General features: G+C 44.1%; 1 protein-coding gene and 1 pseudogene across 1 annotated transcript in view; one reads left to right on the top strand and one right to left on the bottom strand.

The window, feature by feature from the left end:
• The window catches only part of HSD17B2 (hydroxysteroid 17-beta dehydrogenase 2), a 99136-nt gene that overhangs the window by 34656 nt on the left and 37701 nt on the right, over positions 1–26779 (bottom strand).
• Positions 7405–8392, top strand: LOC132657664 (craniofacial development protein 2-like; annotated as a pseudogene).

Below are 26779 nucleotides of genomic sequence, written 5' to 3'. Positions count from 1 at the left end.
CATGCTTCAGCTGAGACCTGATGCAGCCAAAGTTAATTAATTAATTTTTAAAACCCCTTCATGGATCACAGTCTTGTCATGGTGAAGAGGCTTGCATAACTCAATGAAGCTATGGCTATGCCATGCAAGGCCACCCAAGTTGAACAGGTCATAATGAAGAGTTCTGACAAAACATGGTCCACTGGAGGAGGAAATGGCAAACCACCCTAGTACTCTTACTGCAAGAACCCCATGAACAGCATGAAAAGGCAAAAAGATAAGACACTGGAAATAAGCACACCCAAGGTGTCTGATATGCTACTGGGGAAGAGTGGAGGGCAATTACTAATAGCCCCAGAAAGAATGAAGAGGCTGGGCCAAAGTGGAAATGATGCTCAGTTGTGGATGTATCTGGTGGTGAAAGTGAAAGAGGAGAGTGAAAAAGTGCACTCAAAACTCAACTTTCAAAAAACTATGGTCATGGCATCCAGTCCCATCACTTCATGGCAAATAGACGGGGAAACAATGGAAACAGTGAGAGACTTTATTTTGGGGGGCTCCAAAATCACTGCAGATGGTGACTGCAGCCTTGAAGTCAAAAGACACTCGGTCCTTGGAAGAAATGTTATACCAACCTAGATAGCACATTGAAAAGCAGAGACATTACCTTGCAGACAAAAGTCCGCCTAGTCAAAGTTATGGTTTTTCTAGTCATCATGTATGGGTATGAGAGCTGGACTATAAAGAAAGCTGAGCCCTGAAGAACTGATGCTTTTGAACTGTGGTGTTGGAGAAGACTCTTGAGAGTCCCTTGGACTGCAAGCAGGTCCAACCAGTCCATCCTAAAGGAATTCAGCCCTGAATATTCATTGGAAGGACTGATGCTGAAGCTGAAACTCCAATTCTTTGGCCACCTGATGCGAAGAACTGAGTCATTGGAAAAGACCCTGATGCTGAGAAAGATTGAAGGAAGGAAGAGAAGGGACGACAGAGGATGAGGTGGTTGGATGGCATCACCGACTCAATGGACATGAGTTTGAGCAAACTCTGGGAGTTGGTGATGGACAGGGAGGCCTGGTGTGCTGCAGTCCATGGGATCACAAAGAGTCAGACATGACTGAGTGACTGGACTGAACTGAACTGAACTGGTGGTGAAAGTAAAGTCCAATGCTGTAAAGAATAATATTGCCTAGGAACCTAGAATGTTAGATCCATGAATCAAGGTAAATTGGGCTTGGTTTTGAACCTGGCACCCCACCTCTGCAACCCTGCTCGAGTTATTTAACCTCTCTGTGCCTCAGCTTCCTCATCTCTAAAATGGGCTTGATGACGGTGCCTACATCAGTTTTCATTTGTGATGTGTTAATAGTGCCTGGAATTACTATAATAGATCTTTTTTTTAAAGGAAATAATACTAGGTACATGACGTTCTTCCTGAGTTTCAGGTGTTTACATGCGTGATCTTGGTAGATAGGAAGTTCGCCTCTACTGATAGCTAAACATCTCAGTGAAGACTCCACCTGCTTGATTCTGCCTCCACCATGTCTGAGCCCTGGGTAACATTACATAAAGTAGTGCAGAGCCTCCACTTATTCATCTGGGAAGTGGGGTTATAACGGTTCCTCTCTCCTAGGCTGATTTGGAAGTCAACAAGACAGAGAATGTAAAAAGCCCAGCATATCATACATGACTGTTACCAGTATTGTAGCTCTAACCCAGACATCATTTCTGATCTGCAGTGTGAATGATCAGGCTATGATAACCCTGGTGTCTTAGGGCCATGCAGGAGCCAGAGGGCCTTGAGAATGTAGGTGGCTGGGAAGCCACTCCCTGTCAAGATAGAGTAAGATTTGTGAACTCCAGAAACCCAAAGACAAGGCAGGGGCCTTTGTGAAAGCTACTTTCCCTGGTGGCTCCCTGGTAAAGAATCTGCCTGCAATACAGGAGACCCAGGTTTAATCCCTGGGTTAGGAAGATCTCCTGGAGAAGGGAATGGCAACCCACTCCAGTATTCTTGCCTGAAGAATTCCATGGACAGAGGAACCTGGTAAGTTGCAGTCCATGAGCTTAGACACAAAGAGTCGGACACAACTGAGCAACTAACACTTTGTGAAAAGGCAAAATGTTTCATAATTTACCCATCAGTAGCTCAGTTGGTAAAGAATTCGCCTGCAATGCAGGAGACTCAGGTTCAATCCCTGGGTCAGGATGATCCCCTGGAGAAGGAAATGGCAACCCACTCCAGTATTCCTGCCTGGAAAAATCCCATGACAGAGGAGCCTGGTAGGCTATAGTCCATAGGGTCATAAAGAGTCACACCCAACCAAGCAACTAAACCACCAGCCTCTGAAAATTATCAAACCTAGTGTGACTCGAATGCTTACCAAGACCCATCCAGCTTCATAATAGTAACTCCACCCACCCTGGGAGACAAGTCATTTTGCTATCATCACTCTATGGAGGAGGAAACTGAAACACAGAAGGGTTAAGTCATTTAGCTGGACATGGCAGAGGTAGGTTGAAACCCAGACAAGTGTTGATGTGTAAACATCTGGAATATAAAATATTCTATTCTTCTAGAGCACAGGGCTTGGCATATAGTAGGTGATCAATAAAACATGTATGTTGGGGACTTCTCCAGCAGTCCAGTGGTTAAGACTCCACACTTCCAATCCAGGGAGAGCTCGATCCCTGGTGATGGAACTAAGATCTGACGTGCTATACAGCACAGCCAAAAAATTACACACACAAAAAAAGCATGCGTTGGCTAAATGGGCATTTAAGAGGGCACTGGCCTTAATGCCTTAAAAATGCAAAGAGTCTTATGTCGTTAGTATCGAGGGTTCCTAGCCTCTAAGTCCTAACAAACACCTGTTGAGTTGGATGCCTACCCCAAGAGAGGGTGGAGGAATTGCTGGGGGTCATTTAAGCTATGCCCTTTGAGATAATTCTGTCTCTCGTGGCCTGGAAAATCATCAGCTTGGAGCAAGCAACGAGTACTAGAGTCTCAGTTTTGCAAAACTGGGGTGAATGTGAAATTATGATTTATTCTAAAATATTAATTAAGTCTCTCAATTTGTGTGAAAAACGGAAATGTGAATCACTTTAACTCAGAAGAGTTAAGAATCATAGTTTCTGAGCTGGTGGACTAACTGTAAGTGGATTTATGCTATTGTTGTATGGGGGCACCACATCAGCTGGTGAATAGAAACATAGCTCATCATTTGTTGGGTCAAGTCGTCGGCAAGTTGTGAATAATTCAAGTTCTGGAGTTCTTCAAGGCTAGGTACCCTGAATGAAACACGCCTGTCAAGACTAACAGCATGTGCTCTTGGACACAAGCTGGTTCCTTGGAAGCTGCATTCAGAAAAGGATGAAGAGGGAAGAATTTGCAACCCTGTAAGTGATTTCTTTGTTGTTGTTGTTACTGTTTAGTCGCTCAGTTGTGTCCGACTCTTTGCAACCCCGTGGACTGGGAGGCTCCTGCCAGGCTCCTCTGTCCATGGCAAGAATACAGAAGTGGGTTACCATTTCCTTCCGCAGGGTATCTCCTCTCAGGAATCAAACCCACATCTGCATTGGCAGGTAGATTCTTTACCCCTGAGCTACCAATTTCTAGACAGTGTTAAAACATCATATAAGTCATGAAACTTTAAGAGTAACATCAGGATAAATAAAAGAAGTTACCCATAACATCACCAATCTAGCATAAGTTTCATAACTTTTTTGCTTTTTCTTTTTGTCTTTTTTTTCCTATACACTAATTTTTAAATTAGTATTATAGATATGCAGATGGCACCACCCTTATGGCAGAAAGTGAAGAAGAACTAAAGAGCCTCTTGATGGAAGTGAAAGAGGAGAGTGAAAAAGTTGGCTTAAAGCTCAACATTCAGAAAACGAAGATCATGGCATCCAGTCCCATCACTTCATGGCAACTAGATGGGGAAACAGTGGCTGACTTTATTTTTCTGGGCTCCAAAGTCACTGCAGATGGTGATTGCAGCCAGGAAATTAAAAGACACTTACTCCTTGGAAGGAAAGTTATGACCAACATAGACAGCATATTAAAAAGCAGAGACATTACTTTGCCAACAAAGGTCCATCTAGTCAAGGCTATGGTTTTTCCAGTGGTCATGTATGGATGTGAGAGTTGGACTGTGAAGAAAGCTGAGTGCCAAAGAATTGATGCTTTTGAACTGTGGTGTTGGAGAAGACTCTTGAGAGTCCCTTGGACTGCAAGGAGGTCCAACCAGTCCATCCTAAAAGAGATCAGTCCTGGGCGTTCATTGGAGGGACTGATGTTGAAGCTGAAACGCCAATACTTTGGCCACGTGATGTGAAGAGCTGACCCATTTGAAAAGCCCCTGATGCTGGGAAAGATTGAAGGCAGGAGAAGGGGACAACAGAGGATGAGATGGTTGGATGGCATCACCGACTCGATGGACATGGGTTTGGGTGAACTTCGGGAGTTGGTGATGGACAGGGAGGCCTGGCATGCTGCGATTCATGGGATCGCAAAGAGTCGGACACGACTGAGCGACTGAATTGAAACCAGTTTTAGCTATTTCCACAGTCTGAAAAACCATGTTATCATTTTTCACTACTAGATAAAATTCTCTCTATGAAAATGCAGCAGAGAAAGACATGATGAGAGCCTGGATTTTGGAGCCAGGATACCTGGGTCCAAATCCTGGCTCTGCTACTTACAAGCTGTGTGACTTTGGCCAGTCAATTTGCCTCTCTGTGCCTCAGTTTCCTTACCTATAAAGTGAGATGATACTAGGACCTGCCTCATAAGATTGTCCGAAGGATTAAATGATTTTATATACCAGAGTAATTGCAACAGAGCCTGCCACATGGCAATTGCCATCCAGGTGTTAAATAAATAGCAACTGCGTTTCTGTTTGTTTTAAATCCATGCTACTCCTTTCATTGGCTACTTCTGGTTCCTAGAACCAAAAGGATTTTGAGTTCTTATCTCAGAAGATCATCACAGACATTCTAACCACAGTGATGAATTGCCCAGGTACTGTGCTTTCTGCCAGCGGTCTCACCTCTCCTAGCCTCTCCTTCCCTAAAGCTCCTTGAAGTCTCCCCTTTGTCAATATCATTGAACAACAGCAGCTTGAAGCAGAGTTTCTCAGGGCGTGGGCCTCTTCAGAGGTGCCAGGGCCCATTCTCATAGTGGAATTTCACTTCTCTTCATTGGAAGGACTGATGTTGAAGCTGAAACTCCAATACTTTGGCCACATGATGGGAGGAGCAGACTCATTTGAGAAGACCCTGATGCTGGGAGGGATTGAAGCCAGGAAGAGAAGGGGACGACAGAGGATGAGATGGTTGGATGGCATCACCGACTCCATGGACATGGGTTTCGGTGGACTCCGGGAGCTGGAGGTGGACAGAGAAGCCTGGCGTGCTGCAGTTCATGGGGTCGCAAAGAGTCGGACACAACTGAGTGACTGAACTGAACTGAGTGGAATAGACAAACACAAATGGAGGACCTGTTGTGTATCAAATAAGAGGATACTATCTGAATATGTGTTTTGCTTGGCCCATACAGTGTATTTCTTAAAAATTTAAACAAAGGCTAAAACCCAGGAATGCCACCTGAAAACCCAGACCGCTGGTTTCTCTTGATTTACCGGAAGATGGGCCAACTGTGGGCCTGCGTTCCTGTGAGGAACCCGTGTACTGAAGCTGAGGATCCCAAAGCTGCCCCCTGCCACTCCCCGTCCCCCACTCCCCCTCCCCATGCCCTCAGGCCCAGGTTTCCCTCTTCCTATCGCAACTGCCTTGGCCACTGAGACCCGCCCCACCTCTGTAGCCTTTTGAACCCAACATACCTGCCACTTACAAAGGTCATCTGGGTGTAGAGTTAATTATCTGTAAAACTGTTTAAAGCTGGGGGGAAAAGACTGTCCCCGCCCTCGCTTGAAACTGAAGCACTCCACCAGATTGCCACCCTCATGTTGGCTCTGCCTGGTCCCTATAAAATAGATTACGGTGTAATAAAATGGTAGACACATAGAATAAAACTGTAAGGTACCTAAAAATTCGCTGAGAGCCATACAAGGCTCAGCTTCTAATCCAGGAAGAGAAAATGCTTGACAGTTAAACCACTGACACTACCTGTGTTGACTTTGGCACTCTTAAAAGATAGTGATGTTGGGTGGGAATTAGTTGGATCTTTTTTGCTTAATTGGAGGATAACTGCTTTACAGGGTTGTATTGGTATCTGCTCTACAAAGTGTGTGTTAGTAGCTCCGTCATGTCCAACTCTTTGCAACCCCATGGACTGTAGCCCACCAGGCTCCCTTGTCTGCTGGATTCTCCAGGCAAGAACATTGGAGTGGGTTGCCATTCGCTTCTCTAGGGGACCCTCCCGACTCAGGGATGGAACACAAGTCTCCTGGAGTGGCAGGTTGATTCTTTACCATCTGAGCCACCAGGGAACAACATGAATCAGCCATAATTACATATATATATATATATATATATATATATATATATATATATATATTTATCTTCTCCCTCTTGTGCCTCCCTCCCACCCCGCCTTCCATCTCCTCTTCTAGGTCATCACAGAGCTTAGCTAGATCTTTCATGTCAATTTTTTAAAATAATTTTAAGTTTTATTTTTTGGCTGCGCTGGGCAGGTGGCTGCAAGAGCAGGGCCAGCACGCTAAGCGCAGGCGGCTGCAAGAGCCGGGCCGGTGCACCTGATGCAGCCGAGAGGAGCTACCCCACGTCCGAGATCAGGGGCAGCGGCCTAGAGTGCCAGGCTGCGACGGCGCGGGAACGGCCGAGAGGAGCTACCCTGGGTCCGAGGTCAGTGGCGGCCGAGAGGAGTTACCCCACGTGTGAGGTCAGGGGCAGCCGGGAAGAGACACCCCGCGTCCAAGGTCAGGGGCGGCCGGGAGAAGCCACCTCACGCTGGAGGCCAGGGGCGGTGACCCTGAGGAGCCACCCCGAGCCCGAGGTCAAGGGCGGCAGCTGGGAGGAGCCACTCACGCCCAAGGCCAGGGCCGGCGGCCGGGAGGAGCAACCCGAGGAGCGGTGGCTGCGTGGGCGCAGGAGGGCCTAGAGGAGCTATCGCACATTGAAGGCCAGGAACGGGGGCGGTAGGGAGATACCCCTCATCCAAGGTAAGGAGCAGCAGCTGTGCTTTGCTGGAGCAGCCGTGAAGAGATACCCCACGCCCAAGGTAAGAGAAACCCAAGTAAGATGGTAGGTGTTGCAAGAGGGTTTCAGAGGGCAGACACTGAAACCATACTCACAGAAAACTAGTCAATCTAATCACACTAGGACCACAGCCTTGTCTAACTCAATGAAACCAAGCCATGCCTGCGGGGCAACCCAAGACCAGCGGGTCATGGTGGAGAGGTCTGAAGGAACATGGTCCACTGGAGAAGGGAATGGCAAACCACTTCAGTATTCTTGCCTTGAGAACCCCATGAACAGTATGAAAAGGCAAAATGATAGGATACCAAAAGAGGAACTCCCCAGGTCATTAGGTGCCCAATATGCTACTGGAGATCAGGGGAGAAATAACTCCAGAAAGAATGAAGGGATGAAGCCAAAGCAAAAACAATACCCAGTTGTGGATGTGACTGGTGATAGAAACAAGGTCCGATGCTGTAAAGAGCAATATTGCATAGGAACCTGGAATATCAGGTCCATGAATCAAGGCAAATTGGAAGTGGTTAAACAAGAGATGGCAAGGGTGAACGTCGACATTCTAGGAATCAGTGAACTAAAATGGACTGGAATGGGTGAATTTAACTCAGATGACCATTATATCTACTACTGCGGGCAGGAATCCCTCAGAAGAAATGGAGTAGCCATCATGGTCAACAAGAGTGTCCGAAATGCAGTACTTGGATGCAATCTCAAAAACGACAGAATGATCTCTGTTCGTCTCCAAGGCAAACCATTCAATATCACAGTTATCCAAGTCTATGCCCCAACCAGTAACGCTGAAGAAGCTGAAGTTGAATGGTTCTATGAAGACCTACAAGACCTTTTAGAACTAACACCCAAAAAAGATGTCCTTTTCATTATAGGGGACTGGAATGCAAAGGTAGGAAGTCAAGAAACACCTGGAGTAACAGGAAAATTTGGCCTTGGAATGCGGAATGAAGCAGGGCAAAGACTAATAGAGTTTTGCCAAGAAAATGCACTGGTCATACCAAACACCCTCTTCCAACAACACAAGAGAAGCCTCTACACATGGACATCACCAGATGGTCAACACTGAAATCAGATTGATTATATTTTATGCAGCCAAAGATGGAGAAGCTCTATACAGTCAACAAAAACAAGACCAGGAGCTGACTGTGGCTCAGATCATGAACTCCTTATTGCCAAATACAGACTTAAATTGAAGAAAGTAGGGAAAACCACTAGACCATTCAGGTATGACCTAAATAAAATCCCTTATGATTACACAGTGAAAGTGAGAAATAGATTTAAGGGCCTAGATCTGATAGATGGAGTGCCTGATGAACTATGGAATGAGGCTCGTGACATTGTACAGGAGATAGGGATCAAGACCATCTCCATGGAAAAGAAATGCAGAAAAGCAAAATGGCTGTCTGGGGTGGCCTTACAAATAGCTGTGAAAAGAAGAGCAACAAAAAGCAAAGGAGAAAAGGAAAGATATAAGCATCTGAATGCAGAGTTCCAAAGAATAGCAAGAAGAGATAAGAAAGCCTTTCTCAGCAATCAATGCAAAGAAATAGAGGAAAAGAACAGAATGGGAAAGACTAGAGATCTCTTCAAGAAAATGAGAGATACCAAGGCAACATTTCATGCAAAGATGGGCTCGATAAAGGACAGAAATGATATGGACCTAACAGAAGCAGAAGATATTAAGAAGAGATGGCAAGAATACACAGAAGAACTATACAAAAAAGATGTTCACGACCCAGATAATCATGATGATGTGATCACCAATCTAGAGCCAGATATCTTGGAATGTGAAGTCAAGTGGGCCTTAGAAAGCATCACTACAAACAAAGCTAGTGGAGGTGATGGGATTCCAGTTGAGCTATTTCAAATCCTGAAAGATGATGCTGTGAAAGTGCTGCACTCAATATGCCAGCAAATTTGGAAAACTCAGCAGTGGCCACAGGACTAGAAAAGGTCAGTTTTCATTCCAATTCCAAAGAAAGGCAATGCCAAAGAATGCTCAAACTACCGCACAATTGCACTCATCTCACATGCTAGTAAAGTAATGCTCAAAATTCTCCAAGCCAGGCTTCAGCAATACGTGAACCGTGAACTCCCTGATGTTCAAGCTGGTTTTAGAAAAGGCAGAAGAACCAGAGATCAAATTGCCAACATCCCCTGGATCATGGAAAAAGCAAGAGAGTTCCAGAAAAACATCTCTTTCTGCTTTATTGACTGTGCCAAAGCCTTTGACTGTGTGGATCACAATAAACTGTGGAAAATTCCTCTAGAGATGGGAATACCAGACCACCTAACCTGCCACTTGAGAAATCTGTATGCAGGCTAGGAAGCAAAGTTAGAACTGGACATGGAACAACAGACTGGTTTCAAATAGGAACGTCAAAGCTGTATATTGTCACCCTGCTTATTTAACTTATATGCAGAGTACATCATGAGAAATGCTGGACTGGAAGAAACACAAGCTGGAATCAAGATTGGCGGGAGAAATATCAATAACCTCAGATATGCAGATGACACCACCCTTATGGCAGAAAGTGAAGAGGAGCTAAAAAGCCTCTTGATGAAAATGAAAGAGGAGAGTGAAAAAGTTGCCTTAAAGCTCAACATTCAGAAAACTAAGATCATGGCATCTGGTCCCATCACTTCATGGGAAATAGATGGGGAAACAGTGGAAACAGTGTCAGACTTTATTTTTTTGGGCTCCAAAATCACTGCAGATTGTGGTTGCAGCCATGAAATTAAAAGACGCTTACTCCTTGGCAGGAAATTTATGACCAACCTAAATAACTTATTCAAAAGCAGAGACATTACTTTGCCGACTAAGGTCCGTCTAGTCAAGGATATGGTTTTTCCTGTGGTCATGTATGGATGTGAGAGTTGGAGTGTGAAGAAGGCTGAGTGCCGAAGAATTGATGCTTTTGAACTGTGGTGTTGGAGAAGACTCTTGAGAGTCCCTTGAACTGCAAGGAGATCCAACCAGTCCATTCTGAAGGAGATCAGCGCTTGGATTTCTTTGGAAGGAATGATGCTAAAGCTGAAGCTCCAGTCCTTTGGCCACCTCATGTGAAGAGCTGACTCATTGGAAAAGACTCTGATGCTGGGAGGGATTGGGGGCAGGAGGAGAAGGGGATGACAGAGGATGAGATGGCTGGATGGCATCACTGACTCGATGGACGTAAGTCTGAGTGAACTCCAGGAGTTGGTGATGGACAGGGAGGCCTGGTGTGCTGCGATTCATGGGGTCACAGAGTCAGACGCGACTGAGGGGCTGATCTGAACGGGGCCCTCGTTGCTGTGAAGGATGTCCTCTAACCTGGGTGAGTGGGGACGATTCTCTAGTTGTGGTGCACAGGGCTTCTCATTGCGGTTGCCTCTCTTGTTGCTAAACACAGGCTCTAGACACGCAGGCTTCAGTGGTTGCAGCTCGAGGGCTTGATTGCTCTGCAGCAGGTGGAATCTTCCCGGACCAGGGATTGAACCCATGTCTCTTGCATTGGCAAGGGGATTTTTCACCACTGAACCACCAGGGAAGCCCTCATGTCAAATTTTTAAAGAAAATGAATTTCTCCTGGAATGTGAAAACCTTTATGAATATTTCTTCAGTACTATTGATATTCCTATGTTAAGATGGGCAACTGAGATGCCAAGAGATTACTCATTCAAGGCTACTCAGCTGGGATGTGCAAGAGTTGGCTCTCAGAGTAACCTGGAAATGTACATTACCATATGTAAAATAGATAGCCAGTGGGAATCCACTGTATGACTCGGGGAACTCAAACCCAGGCTCTGTAACAACCTAGAGGGGTGGGATGGAGAGGGAGGTGGGAGGGAGGTTCAAGAGGGAGGGGACATAGGAATACCTATGGCTGATTCATGTTGTTTGGCAGAAACCAACACAATACCTTCAATTAAAAATAAATGATTTTTTTTTAAACATAAGGATAAAAAAGGTTCTCGTGAACTGAAAACAAAACAAACAAACAAAAAAAAAAGAGCTGGCTCTCAGACCCAGATTTGCTTCTTTCATATTCTATTATTACTATGATTCATTTATTGTCTCCTTGAGTGCTTTGCAGTGGTGGGGATGGAGGCACCAAAGATGAAAGCTCTCTGCCTAAGAGGGGTCTCCATCAGTGAGGCCAGGTCCCTTCACACAGGATGGACTGCCATCATCCACCCAGCAGTGAAAATGACTTACAGCTGAGTTTCTGGATGGAAAAATGCAGTCGGTTTGTTCTCAGTGGTGCATAAGGAAGCAACTCCTAGCCTTGCAAAATAAGCAGCCAATCAAGGTAGCTCTGCTGGGTTTGAGCAAGTGGCTGGATTTCCAGTCTAGTCCTGATGCTTCTTCTGAACTCTACCTGCTGCGATTTCAAGTTGAACTGGAATTCATCTCCAATTGCCCCCAACTGCTTCCCCTTCTGGAATTTCTTGTTCTCCTAGTTACTCAGGACCAACACCTTCTCTCCCAATGCTCACCTTCAGTCAGTGCCCATACCCGTCCTCCTAAGACTGATATTTATCTCTATCTCCTTTCCAGCATCTCGTGACAAAAAAATGCCAACTCAGCTCAGCCTCTCATCAGGTTGTTAAGTTAGGGATTGTTTTCGCTGTTGCTTAGTCACTCAGTCAGGTCTGACTCTTCTGTGACCCCATGGACTGTGGCCCCCCAGGATCCTCCCTCCATGAAGTTTCCCAGGCAAGAATACTGGGGTGGGTGGCCATTTCCTCCTCCAAAGGATCTTCCTGACCCAGGGATCAAACCCACGTCTCCTGAATTGGCAGGTAGATTCTTTACCCCTGAGCCATCAGGGAAGCCCGAAGTTAGGGGTATATATCCTCAAAAGCCACAGAAAATGATGCTGTAATTGTCTAAAATTTCATATTATGTCTCTTAAAGGTATGAGAGTTAAGAAACACTGGACATGAAACTCAGTACTGACAGGGATGATGTTCAGTCAGCTGAGAAGGCCAGAATTTCAGAAATCCTCAGTCAAGCACAGAAGCCATTAAAAAGAGGTGAGTTAGGATCTAGACAAGATACATGGGGTAAAACAGAGCTGGACACAACTTCGCAACTGAACAACACCACGCAGAATCCAGGGACGCTTCTCAACATCCCACAGCATTCAGGACAGCCCCCACCACAAAGAATGATCTGGCCCCAAATGGCAATAGTGCTGAGAAACCCTGGTCTAGGGGAAGACACACATTAGGTAAATAAGTAAAACAGAGAGTAAGAAATGTTTTCAATAGAAAATCTCTGGGAACTACAGGCCATAGTTTCTGTCCAAGGAGAACTCCCCTCCTTTAGGGGACAACCCATTGGAGAGGAAAACAGGCAGGAAAGAAAAAGAACTAGGTCACCTCCACCAGGACAGGGAATCTACTGGGTTAACCTAGTTCACTGTTCTAGCCTCTGTGCCTAAAACAGTGCTGTTAGGCTTCCCTGGTGGCTCAGACAGCAAAGAATCCACCTGCAATGCAAGAGACCCAGGTTCAATCTGTAGGTCAGGAAGATCCCCTGGAGAAAGGAATAGCAACCCACTCCAGTGCTCTTGCCTGGAGAATCCCACAGACGGAGGAGCCTGGTGGGCTATAGTCCACAGGGTCTCAGAGTAGGACACGACTGAGTGAGTAAGCACACACACACAGACACTTCTGTGCCCAAAACAGTGCTGGGTCTAAGTCCCAACAGTCCGAGAGCCTTATGTTTATATAAGTTACCTTATTTCATGCCCAAGGTCTCAAAGTGGGTCTTTTTTTAAAAAATAGATTTTAATTTTTTAAAGTTTTAAATGTATATAGAAATTGAGAAGAGAGTATAGAGTTCTCTTTGCTTATAGTTTCCACTATTATTAACATCTTACATTAGTATGCTACATTTTCTGAAATTAATGAACCAATATTGATACATTATTATTAACAGAATTTCAGACTTTTTTCAGATTTCCTTACTTTTTTACTTAAGGTAATTTTTCTATCCCAGGGTCCCATCCAGGATCCGTTATTATCTTTAGTCATTATATCTCCTTAGGCCTCTTTCTCATACTTTTTCTTGCTTTTGCTGTCTTTGATGGTTTTAAAGAGTACCGGTCAAGTATACAGGGCTTCCCAGGTGGATCAGTGACAAAGAATTTGCCTGCCAAAGCAGAAGACGCTGGTTTGAATCGGGAAGACCCCTTGGAGAAGGAAGTGGGAACCTGCTCCAGTATTTTTGCCTGGAAAGCCCCCTGAACACAGGGGGCTGGGTGCCTGCAGTCCATGGGGTCACAGAGAGTGGAGCACAGCTGAGCCCACAAGTATACTGCACACGTGCACGGTCGCGTATATTGCAGGATGCCCCTCTGGCGGGATCTGTCTGGTGTTTTTCTTATGTTCTGGCTGGGGTTATGAGCTTGGGGAAGGAGACCACAGACACAGCGCCATTTTCATCACATTGTATTAAGAGTACAAACAAGCAACAAGACATGAATGTTGAAGTGGCCTTTGATCACCTGGATGAAGTAAAGTGGGGAAATTTCTCTGCTATAAAGTTACTCTTTATCCATCCCCTCTTCCATACTATACTCTTTGGAAGGAAGCCTCTATGTATTAATACCTACATAAATTATTTGGAAGTTTTGTACATGGGAGATTTGTCTCTTTTCCCTCATTTATTAATTTATTTTTATCTTTATGGACTCATGAATATTAATTTTATACTTTGGGTTATAATCCAATACTTTATCTTAGTGCTCAAATTATTCCAGCTTAAATCATTTTGAGCTCTTTCAGTTGGCTCCTGTGAAAGTATATTTTTTATTCTGATTTTATAGGTGAAAGAATATAAAGTTTCTTTAATCCAAGCTTCAAAGAATATAAAGTTCCCACTATCACTAAACTAACAAGAGCAGAGGTGCAATGAAAATCATTAGATTCTAAAGCACAGGGTTTTTTTTTTTTTCCCTACTCATTCTTGCCTGGAGAATCCCAGGGACAGGTGAGCCTGGTGGGCTGCTGTCTCTGTGGTCGCACAGAGTCGGACACGACTGAAGCGACTTAGCAGCAGCAGCAGCAGCAGCAGCAGCATTGGCTTCTGATCATAGCCAATCTTTGTTGACCAATGACTAGTGTATCTTTCACCTGATGGAGTTACTTAAGGCAATAAGTTTTGAGACTACCAGTCTGTTTTGTACATTACAGGGAAACTTCCTTATTTTTTGACCTTTTATATGTTGATGAATTTTCACAGAGTGAATCCAGTCACGCAGCCAGCACCCACATCCAGACCCAGAGCTTCACTAGCTCACCAGAAATCTCCCTGGTGCCTTCCTCCAGTGATCCCCACCCCAGAAGCTGCCATTATTCTGGCATCTAACAGCAGATCAGGTGTACCTGATTTTCACTTTAAATGGAGCCGTCCATTATTCCTTTTGGAGGCTGGATTCTTGTGTTCATCCTCACTTGTTTTCATGTGGTTTGGTTAGTGGAATTTTTTAGAAAGAGGTTCCAACCACTTATTTCATAAGAAAGGCTACAAACAAGGTAACACTTGTAAAAACATGTTAAGCAACTCCATTAAAAAAAGAAAATAGCAGACTACTATTTAAAAAGTAAATTTACTTAAGATTTACGTTACACAAAGAAGGGGAAACTACCTGGAGATGTCACTAAATTGCCCCATTATACCGGGGTGGCTCACTTCCTCCTCCCTGTCTTTATAATTTCATCTACCACAGGCTCTCTTAATGTTTCTGTTAGCCTCTTTCACAGCAAAGGTGCTTCTTGACTGACAGGATGTCCTTCTTGCCAACACATAGCCAAAAGTTCACGAGGTTGCTTCTTACATCTAATGCTGCAAGATGCTACCTGCCAAACTGGACTGAAATACTGCCCAGAAACCCGAGAGACCTGTGATCTACAGAATTTCTCTTTCTCTTTCCTTAGCCGTCACTGCCAATGACCTAGTTCCTCCTGATAGGGCCCACGTGGGGTCTCGTTGGTAAGACGGCTCGTTATGTCGACCTCGCAAACAAACACTAAATCACAGAGATCTGTGAGGCTGACCCAGTTGCCCAAACGGCATCCTGTTGTCCCACTGGTGCTTGTCTTCTTAAAGCTGCAAGACCACCAGACTCCAGACCTCCGGCTACGTGACCATCCCTTCAGAGAACTTTTCCTTGGTGGTGTATAAGGACTCCGTCAGAAAGGGAGAACTCTGGATCTCCTTAAGAGCCAGTCATCCTCTCTGTTCCCTCTAATATATTTCCTTTTCTTGCCTGACTGCCCGGCTCGCCTTCTTTTTCTCTGCACTCGCCTTACACCTCCCAACAGAGGTGCAGAACCCTTGATGTCCCTGCCACCACCCCCCTCTGATGTCACCATGGACCTCATTCAATCAAAGCACGCTCTCCCTCAGGACCCACTCCCCCACCACACGCTCCTAACCAACCAGAGACAGCACAAGAGAGGAAGGTATTTGCCATCCCCACTCGCACACAAAGCATTGTGTTATTTTCTAGTTGGATCCAGGCTTTCACCCCGTGGTTTTCTAGCTGGAGTCAGGTTTCTAGTTTCTCCCGCATCCTTACCACCATATCTCTCACTGACTTACAAACCTCCTCTGGCTCCCTCTTGTCTGATAAGTGATGGATGAAGTATCCTGCTTGGGTTTCAGTAATCTCTTTAATTTGTTCACATCCAGCCAAGCCCAAGATCAGGCTCTACTATGTATTCTAGTCAGGCTGGTTTCTTCAACATCCCACACATGTCCTGCTTTACCTATCCTGTGTGTTCCAACCTATCCTTTTAATATGCATGCATTTGTTCATTCTTTCAATAGCTTTTTTTTTTTAACAGCTATTTGTTCAGTTCCCTTCAGTCACTCAGTCATGTCTGACTCTTTGTGACCCCATGGACTATAGAACGCCAAGCTTCCCTGTCCATCACCAACTCCGGCAGTTTACTTAAACTCATGTCCATTGAGTCAGTATTGCCATCCAACCATCTCATCCTCTGTCATCCCCTTCTCCTCCTGAATTCCATCTTTCCTGGCATCAGGGTCTTTTCCAATGAGTCTGTTCTTCACATCAGGTGGCAAAGTTTGGGTGGTTCCACTTCAGCATCAGTCCTTCCAGTGAATATTCAGGACTGATCTCCTTTAGGATGGACTGATTGAATCTCCTTGCAGTCCAAGGGACTCACAAGAGTCTTCTCCAACACCACAATTCAAAAGCATCAATTCTTCGGTGCTCAGCTTTCTTCACAGTCCAACTCTCACATCCATACATGACCACTGGAAAAATCATAGATTTGACTAGACAGACCTTTGTTGGCAAAGTAATGTCTCTGCTTTTCAATGTGGGGTCATAGCTTTTCTTCCAAGGAGCAAGTGTCTTTTAATTTAATGGCTGCAACCACCACCTGCAGTGATTTTGAAGCCCAAAATAAAGTCTCTCACTGTTTCCATTGTTTCCCCATCTATTTGCCATGAAGTGATGGAACCAGATATCATGACCTTAATTTTCTGAATGTTGAGTTTTAAGCCAACTTTTTCACTCTCCTCTTTCACTTTCGTCAAGAGGCTCTTCTTCACTTTCTGCCACAATGGTGGTGTCATCTGTGTATCTGAGGTTATTGATATTTTTCTAGCAATCTTGATTGCTTGTGTTTCATCCAGCCTGGCCATTTCGCATGAGGTACTCTGCATATAAGTTAAATAAACAGAGTGATAGTATACAGCCTTGATGTACTCCTTTCCCAGTTTGGAACCAATCTGTTTTTCCATGTCCAGTGCTAACTGTTGCTTCTTGACCTGCATACAGATTTCTCAGGAGGCAGGTAAGGTGATCTGATATTCCCTTCTCTTTAAGAATGTTTATTAAGTTATTTATTAAGTATTTATTAAGTGCCTAGAAGGTGCTGTGCAGACCTCCCAGGTGGCTCAGTGGCAAAGACTCTCCCTGCAATGCAGGAGACTCGGGTTCAACCCCTGGGTCAGGAAGATCCCCCAGAGAAGGAAATGGCAACCCACTCCAGTATTCTTGCCTGGAAAATGCTATGGACAGAGGAGCCTGGTGGGCTACTGTCGACGGGGTCACGAAAGAGTCAGACATGACTTAACAACTAAACAACAATGACAACTGTGTGCTATGTACTCTCCATGAGGGTACAGCAGTACGTAAAGCCATCCAAGTCCCAGTCCCATGGGCCTTATGTTATAGAGATGGGATACATTCAGTAAACACACAAACAAACGCATATGGTATCAGGAGACAACGAGTGCTGTGACCAGAGAGGAGGACGCCGGGTTCTATATGGAGGTCAGGGAAGGCACCTCTGAGCAGGAGCAGTTGAACAGTCTTCCTAGGGAAAACTGTACAGGCACAAGGAAGAGTGGGCGCGAAGGCTCTCGGGGACATAACTGTTAGAGGAAGAACAGGGAGGCCGTTGTGACCACAGGGGAGTGAGTGAGGAAGGGAGCAACAGGAGGTAATCAGAGCAGTGATTCAAGGCCAGTTCACGTGGGGCCATTAAGCCAATGGCTCTCAACTGGGGTGATTTGGCCCCCACTCCAGGGGACAGCTAACAATACCTGGAGACATTTTTGGTTGTCACGGTTGTGTGGTGCTGGACGCCAGGGCCTAAGGATGCTCTTTAATATCCTACAGTGCACAGGGTGGCGCATCAAGGAAGTATCCAACCCCGGCACCATGGTGCCAAGGTAGAGAAACCCTGCTTTATTTATTTGCCTGTGCCTGGTCTCCATTGTGCCATGCGCATTCTGAGTTGCAGCATATGTGATCTAGTTCCCCGACCAGGATCAAACCTGGGCCCCCTGCATCGGAAGCACAGAGTCTTAGCCACTGGACCACCGAAACCCTGCTTTAAACCATGATGATGACTTTGGCTTTTACTCTAAGTGTGATGAAATGGCATTACAAAGCTTTAAACAAAGGAAAGACATGAACTGACTTCGATTTTGAAAGGGTCACTTTAGATACTGTGTAGTAAATCATACCTTGAATAATGAGTGATATAAAAGGCTACCATTTATGAAGCCATTTAAAGGCTACCAATTTGAGAGACTGTACTACACCCCTTAAGCCGGGATATCTTGATAACTTTCTTCATTGTTCCTACCACTACCTGACATTATATGACATATTGGTATGTTATTGTTTAAATATTTGTCTCCCCCAGTAAAATGCCAGTTGAGAGAGGGCAAGAACTTTGCTATGTGACCTGTTGGATCTCTAGCCCCTAGGGCAGTGTCTGGTATACCCTGGGGACTCTGTATTTGTTGTATGAACACACGGCTCTTGAGGTCAATCCATTTATCCCCATTTCACAGACAAAAGAATCAAGTTTCAGCATTTGTGGCCTGAACAACACTAGGAGTACAACTCATTTGTGTTGTGTGGGCCATTTCCAGGGGGATCACCTCCGATTTTGGTGACAATTCCCAGAAAGAAAAGTTCCCAGGGGACACTATTCCAAGTGACTTGCCTAAGCTACTGAAGCTATTGCTACACCTTAATGATTTTTGACATCAGTATCTATTTAGTCATTCATTTGCCAAGATTTTACTGAGATCATACTATGTGCCAGGCACTATGCTAGGCACTTGGGATATACTGCTGAGGAAGATCAATGTGATCCCTGTCTGACTGACATATATAAGCTGTTGATACTGTGTATAAAGTAGAGAACTTACTGTATAGTTCAGGGAATTCTACTCAATGCTCTATCGTGACCTAAATGGGAAGGAAATCCAAAAAGAGGGGATATATGCATGCGTAGAGCGGGTTCACTTTGCTGTACAGTAGAAACTAACAAAATATTGTAAAGCAACTATGCTCCAATAAAAATTGTTAATTTTAAAAAAGAAAGGAAAGGAAAAGACAGATCAGTATTCATACAGGAATATCCAAGATGCATTGCTAATTTGCCTGTGAGGAAGTATAGTGTGATAACTTTATTGTGAAAGAGCCCATGAGATAGGAAGGTATATACACTTGTATGAGCACCAAGAAAGGCATGGAACCATAATGTCCAAGAAGAATATTAATTTGAAACAACTGGGAATAAAGGAAATAAAAACAAATCTTTAAGTACAAAAGAAAATGTGAACTCCACCTGTATTAGTCGGCTCAGGCTGCCATAACAAAATAGCATAGACTGGATGGTATCTCAACCACAGAAAGCCTTTCTCCCACAGTTCTGGAGGGCAGAAATCAGAAACCAGGGTGCAAACATGAGCAGCTTCTGGTGAAAGCAATCTTCCTGGCCCTCTGCAAGGAAGTCCACTGCAAACCTCTTCACTGTGTCCTCACAGAGAGAGGGAGAGAGCTCTCTGGCAACTCTTCTTATTTTTTAAAAATATTTATTTATTTATTTGGCTCCACTAGGTCTTAGCCATGGCACACAGGGTCTTCCATCTTTGTTGCAGCATGCAGGACCTAGTTCCCTGGCCAGGGATTGAACCCGGGCCCCCTGAATTGGGAGTGCAGAATATTAGCCACTAGACTACCTGGCAATCTCTTCTTATAAAGATACTGATCCCATCATGAGGGTCCCACCCTCATGAACCCGTCTAAACCTAGTCACCTCCCAAAGGCTCCATCTCCAAACAGCATCACAGTGTGGGGGGCAGGGGGACTAGGGTTTCAACATCTGAATTGAGGGAGAATATAATTCAGACTATACCACCATCCTCACAAAGTTTACAGTCCTCTGTGGGATATAGACATTATCTGTATGATATTTTTAAAAAAATGATGCACTGTGGTAAGTGTTACAGAGGAACTAAGTGAGTGCTGTGCGATGAGTAATTGAGGCAGAAAGGAGGGGCCAGACTTAAGGAAGCAGACTCCTTCAAGGAAGTAACCTACAAACAAATCACCAAAAATGTGGTACAATGAAAAATGCCTCATTCACAACTTTTACACAGATTACATATTGAAGTGATACCATTTTAAATATTACATTAAATTCAATATATGATTAACATTCATTTCACCTGTTTCTTTTTCATTTCTTTTTAAATGTGACTATTCGAAAAATCTAAATTACTAATGTAGTATGCATGTGTAAATACTCTGTCGTGTCCAGCTCTTTGCAACCCCATGGACCCTGTGTAGCCTGCCAGGCTCCTCTGTCTATGGGATTTTCTTTCCCAGACAGGAGTGGGTTGCCATTCCCTCCTCTAAGGGATCTTCCCAACCCAGGGATCAAACCGCCAACTCCTGTGTATCCTGCATTGTTAGGCAGATTCTTTACCAATGAGCTACCACAAAGTACTTATGTGGCTTGCATGATAATTCCACTGGACAGCACTGCCTTGTACTATTCCCTTCTACCAACACCAGTGGAAAAGAAGAGCGACACCCCAAAGAGACAGAGGTGGAGGTGATGAAAAGCAACATGTCAGGAGGTTGAGGGGGCGAGTTGGCAGAAATGACTAAGCAACATTTTCAGAAGAGAACAGTCTGCTAATGGTTCCAGCTTTCTTTTGGGGGTTATTGAAAATTGGGGATTAGATAGTAGTGACAGTTGGATGACCTTATGAGTATACTAAAATCCACTGCACTGTACACTTGAAAGGGTAAATGGTATGGTATGTGAATTTATAGCTCAATAAAAAGTAAGATATAAAAAAGAGTAGAATAGGGCAACCTAATATCTATGATGTCTGCTATGACAAAAGACACCTGGATTTTCTGGAAAGCTTACTACGATTTGTGTATGGAAGGGTGTGGGTTTGAGAGTGAGTGATTAAGGAGACAGGGCTCTTACATGTTCTGGTGGAAAGCAGGGCAGAGAACAACATTGCACCTTCACTTGGAGAAAGATGAACTTGAGGATTTGCAAACACACTCTGGAGGGCATGAATGGACCTAAGGGATCACATAGGGACTTAAGCACATGATGTCTTGACCTAGTGGGGCAGGATGACCTTCCCTGATATCCGAGTCCCTTCGCTTATCTGTGTGATTAAATTCAACCGTGAACCTCTATCTATGGTTATACTTTCTAGGTTAGAACCTCCTTGCCTAGTGCCAAGGGGACACCCTGCCCATGGGCAACTCTCCATGTCCATCTTTGTGTTGGTTCCCCAGCTGCAGCCAGAGATGAAGCTTATCCCCAGGGGACAACGACACACTGTATGCCCAGTCTCGGAGCTGATGAACAACACCTTTAGAGGCTAGCCCCAGCCAAAGAGTCCACTCATGAGTTCACTCGGCTTCTCTCTGCTTCACACAGGACTGGACGCTGGGGGTAGAATGGTGACTGACATCAACCCAGTCCCTGCCCTCAAGGCACTTACAGTCTGGTGGGAAATTCCAAGTCCACGGCTAGCAGTATGGACTTTACCCATTCCTGATAAATGTATCATTGTTTGGCTATGCTGATATTTGTTGTCTTGGTTTGCGGTTCCTGTCATTGTTTTTAGTTCAGGAGGATGGAAGATGGTGATGATTTCCACGAACCCTCTTCTCCTCTGTGGACTCTGCACGAGGGCTACGGTAATCTTGGTCTGTTTGGAACGCGTGCCTCTTCCAGATCTCCACTGCTCTTCGTGCTTCATGGCTTGGCTTCTTTTCTCTGTGGTTCAAGTCATGACTCCCAGATCTGCATGGGCTCTGTGAGCTCCCTGCGCTTCCGCACCTGCAGCGCAGACAAGTCCTGCGCTAGGAAAAATCTCTAGAAAGCACCTTGTTGCTGAGTTATTATTAAATGAAGTTATTGTTAGATGAAAAACCTTGGAGACCCAGCAGTCATGACCAAGAGATGTCATTTAGTAAAGTGTGTGTTTAATCAAATGATAATTGTAGAATGAGCATTTCTTAGAAGTATAGTGGACAGCTGTTATATTTGCTGCTCTGTAAGGCAGGGTATCTTGGGTAAAGAGGTGGCAAATTGGGTGATTGGAAAGAAAGCCAGTAATGGACGTGAGAAGAGTCAAAAGGCAGTGAAATACCCCTGGGCACATAAAAGTCAGGATCCCTATTTTAGGCCTAAGGGGCAAAGGAAGGGATCAGTTGCTGAAATCCAAAGAGAGTAAACTGTGACATTCCATCAGGGAGTTAGGCAACCCCTAGTTCCCTGGTGGCTCAGCAGTAAAGACTGCAGGAGGCACAGGTTTGATCCCTGGGTCAGGAAGGTCCCCTTGAAAAGGAAATGGCAATCCACTCCAGTGTTCTTAAAGAGGAAAAGTTAAAATTTTACATAACCTCCTGCTCCTTCTGCCTCTGTAACTCAGCTTGCTCCTAGCAAAAGTCTGGATCACATAGGTCACATAGTCTCAGAAAGTGAGGACTCACAATACTAGTAACTGCAGCTTATCTCACTCACTCTTGTCCCACTCTTTGCAATAGCTGCTGCTGCTAAGCTGCTTCTGTCATATCCGACTCTGTGCGACCCCATAGACGGCAGCTCGCCAGGCTCCCCCGTCCCTGGGATTCTCCAGGCAAGAACACTGGAGTGGGTTGCCATTTCTTCTCCAATGCATGAAAGTGAAAAGTGAAAGTGAAGTTGCTCAGTCGTGTCTGACTCTTTAGCGATCCCATGAACTGCAGCCCACCAAGCTCCCGCGTCCATGGGATTTTCCAGGCAAGAGTATTGGAGTGGTTGCAATAGCTAAGTCCCTATAAACCTGCTTAATCATGCCTGTCTCTGTATAAAAGTTCTGTAACCCCTTTGTTCAGGGCTCAGAGCTTAGTGTACGCCTCTGGGCCACCAGCATGAAAAGCCTGAGTTCTCCAACTCTCCGAGTGTGGTGCTTGCTTTCTTGAGTACTGGTTTCCTCAGCATTTCGGGAGGCCCCAGTGAGATTCCAATCATACTGGCCTGTTGAGCAGCCGGACCGGTGGCTCAGCCAGGCTGGAGCAAAGGAGCCCTGAGACAAACACGGAGGTGCGCCCCCTGACAGTATTCCGGGTTTTCTTTCAGACCGGTGTTCCAATTCTCTGGACAGCCGAGATCAGACTGGACTCATTGGAGGGGCGGACCAACTCACCAGGAATGGCCACAAGATCAGGCAAGGCCCCGGGGCCAGTCCCCAGTCAGGTCCTACTCCAACAGGTAGAAGACTGATAACCTCTCCTTGGGGCTCCCAGGAAGGGAGCAACAGTTACAGAAAACCTGGGGACTCGGGAGAAGGAAGGCATTGTGATAACCTCTGAATGATTGTGAGTGTGTGATTGCTGATTGAGTGAGGTGAGAGAAATTTTTCTTTTTGGAAACTGTAAAACCAATTATTTTTGAATATACAATTAAAAACAACTAGCTGGTTAAAAGGCCTGCCCAGGAGAAAGATTGAAGTTAACCCTTTCCATATCCTTGAAATACACAACCAACTTTGCCTGAGACCTCAGCCTTTGTCAAATTAGAACTTCAAGCAAGGGAAAAAAAAGGGGGGGGGGTCAAAGAGATATTTTAAACCTCAAACAGAAAACTGTAAGATCTCTGTCAGTCTGTCTGTCTGGATTTATGTATGTCTAGTGTATGTCTTTTGTTTTCTTCTGATAATACAGTTAAAGTTGTAAATGAGTTGTAATTTAATTGGCCTAAAGAAAAGCAAGCACTTACAAATCAAACAATTCTAAATTTTAAAAAAAAACTTAACCTAAATAAATTTCAAATTCACATAAACTGTTCCCAGTTAATAATCAATATTAAATATCAGACTAGAGGTCTCTTCAAGAAAATTAGAGATACCAAGGGATACCATCTTTCATGCAAAGATGGGCTCAATAAAGGACAGAAATGGTATGGACCTAACAGAAGCAGAAGATATTAAGAAGAGGTGGCAAGAATACATAGAAGAACTGTACAAAAAAAAAAAATCTTCACAACCCAGATAATCATGATGATATGATCACTCACCTAAAGCCAGACATCCTGGAATGTGAAGTCAAGTGGGCATTAGAAAGCATCACTACGAACAAAGCTAGTGGAGGTGATGGAATTCCAGTGGAGCTATTTCAAATCCTGAAAGATGATGCTGTGAAAGTGCTGCATTCAATATGCCGGAAAATTTGGAAAACTCAGCAGTGGCCACAGGTCTAGAAAAGGTCAGTTTTCATTCCAATCCCAAAGAACCACAATGCCAAAGAATGCTCAAACTACCGCACAATTGAACTCATCTCACACGCTAGCAAAGTAATGCTCAAAATTCTCCAAGCCAGGCTTCAGCAATATGTGAACCATGAACTTCCTGATGTTCAAGCTGGTTTTAGAAAAGGCAGAAGAACCAGAGATCAAATTGCCAACATCTGCTGGATCATGGAAAAAGCAAGAGAGTTCCAGAAAAAACATCTCTTTCTGCTTTATTGACTGTGCCAAAGCCTTTGACTGTGTGGATCACAATAAACTGTGGAAAATTCCTCAAGAGATGGGAATACCAGACCACCTGACCTGCCTCTTAAGAAACCTATATGCAAGTCAGGAAGCAAGAGTTAGAACTGGACATAGAACAACAGACTGGTTCCAAATAGGAAAAAGAGTATGTCAAGGCTGTATATTGTCATCCTGCTTATTTAATTTATATACAGAGTACATCATGAGAAACACTGGGCTGGATGAAGCACAAGCTGGAATCCAGATTGCTGGGAGAAATATCAATAACCTCAGATATGCAGATGACACCACCCTTATGACAGAAAGTGAAGTGGAACTCAAAAGCCTCTTGATGAAAGTGAAAGTGGAGAATGAAAAAGTTGGCTTAAAGCTCAACATTCAGAAAACTAAGATCATGGCATCCGGTCCCATCACTTCATGGGAAATAGATGGGAAACAGTGGAAACAGTGTCAGACTTTATTGTTTTGGGCTCCAAAATCACTGCAGATGGTGATTGCAGCCAGGAAATTAAAAGATGCTTACTCCTTGGAAGGAAAGTTATGACCAACCTAGATAGCATATTCAAAAGCAGAGACATTACTTTGCCAACAAAGGTCCGTCTAGTCAAGGCTATGGTTTTTCCAATGGTCATGTATGGATGTGAGAGTTGGACTGTGAAGAAAGCTGAGCGCCGAAGAATTGATGCTTTTGAACCGTGGTGCTTGAGAAGCCTCTTCAGAGTCCCTTGGACTGCAAGGAGATCCAACCAGTCCATCCTAAAGGAGACCAGTCCTGGGTATTCATTGGAAGGACTGATGCTGAAGCTGAAACTCCAAATCTTTGGCCACCTCATGTGAAGAGTTGACTCATTGGAAAAGACCCTGATGCTGGGCGGGGTTGGGGGCAGGAGGAGAAGGGGATGACAGAGGATGAGATGGCTGGATGGCATCACCAACTTGATGCACATGAGTTTGAGTGAACTCCGGGAATTGGTGATGGACAGGGAGGCCTGGCATGCTGCGATTCATGGGGTCGCAGAGTCAGACATGACTGAGCGACTGAACTGAACTGAATGTTTCGTAATCTAATAAGGAAGTAGGATGTGTGTTTTTAATAAAGGAGATAGAAAAAATAAGATTACATTTTATAAAGCGAAAAGAAAGTAGGTCTGACTTAAACAGGTCTGACTTACAGGCTGTTACAAAACGCGATTAGAAGTTTTGTGGAAAGTGACCCGGAAAAAACAGTTTGTGCATGGTAGGACTGACTAGTCAAGATTAAAACACATTTAATTAAGTTCACCTAAATGAGTTTAAAGTAAGTTGGTGCAAAAACTAAATTTGGCCTTTCTCTCTGTTAAGAGGACATGCTTTCTTCAGATGTTGAACTGCTTTTAATTATAGATTTAAGTTTCTTTACCTCTTAATTGATCTGTTCTATATTTACCTTTGAAATCTTCTGTTAACTTTGACTAAGTGAATAACTATTATTTCACAGTAAATTATATGATCTTACCTGACTGAGTGTTATAAGCCATTTGACATTTATTGACAAAACTTCCTAAATAACTTGACTTCTAGCTAACTTTGGGATGCTTCAGAGGTCCCCTGAGACATCCCAAAGAGCTATTAAGCTATGGGTTCATTAGACATGTTAAATTACATGAGAAGTACTATTGAAGGGGTGATAAATCTTTTCGGGTTATATGTATGGTTGATGTTTCTAATATAGATATCCTAAAATTATGTTAAATTCATATAGATCTGATATTCCCTGATAAAATATGGTCAGTTATAATCCTAGTTATCATATTAAAGTGTTACATATCACAACAATGATCAGGTTTCTTTGTTAATTACAATAGAATCAGATTTTAAACATGCCTTCTATGGTTTTACTCTCATGCCTTTAGAAGAATACTGCTAGCTCTTCAAGACTTATGGAAAAGACTTTCTAAGATTAAACAGATAAACAAACTTTGTTGTAAACAGTAAGCTGGTATAGGACTAAAGTTTGGTTTTCTCTCTGTCTAGAGAACAAAATTTTCTTACAATGCAGCTTTTAATAACAGATTATTAATTTCTTTGTCTTTAAGTGATTTACATTTGTTTTTAAAATCTTTTTGGTAAAGTAAATAAACATTATTTAAGATTATGTTACATGTAGACAAAGCTCATTCTGCTTCACAAAAAAATAACCCGTGACAGTAAGACTTTTGCTATCCTGATGTCCTTAAAACATGGCAATAGTCTGTTCCTAAATCAGAAAATTAAAAATGGA

Source organism: Ovis aries, chromosome 14 (assembly GCF_016772045.2).
Source record: "Ovis aries strain OAR_USU_Benz2616 breed Rambouillet chromosome 14, ARS-UI_Ramb_v3.0, whole genome shotgun sequence".
Classification (NCBI taxonomy): domain Eukaryota; kingdom Metazoa; phylum Chordata; class Mammalia; order Artiodactyla; family Bovidae; genus Ovis; species Ovis aries.
The sequence above is the reverse complement of the archived record's forward strand: the minus strand, read 5'-3'. Positions and strand labels throughout refer to the sequence as shown.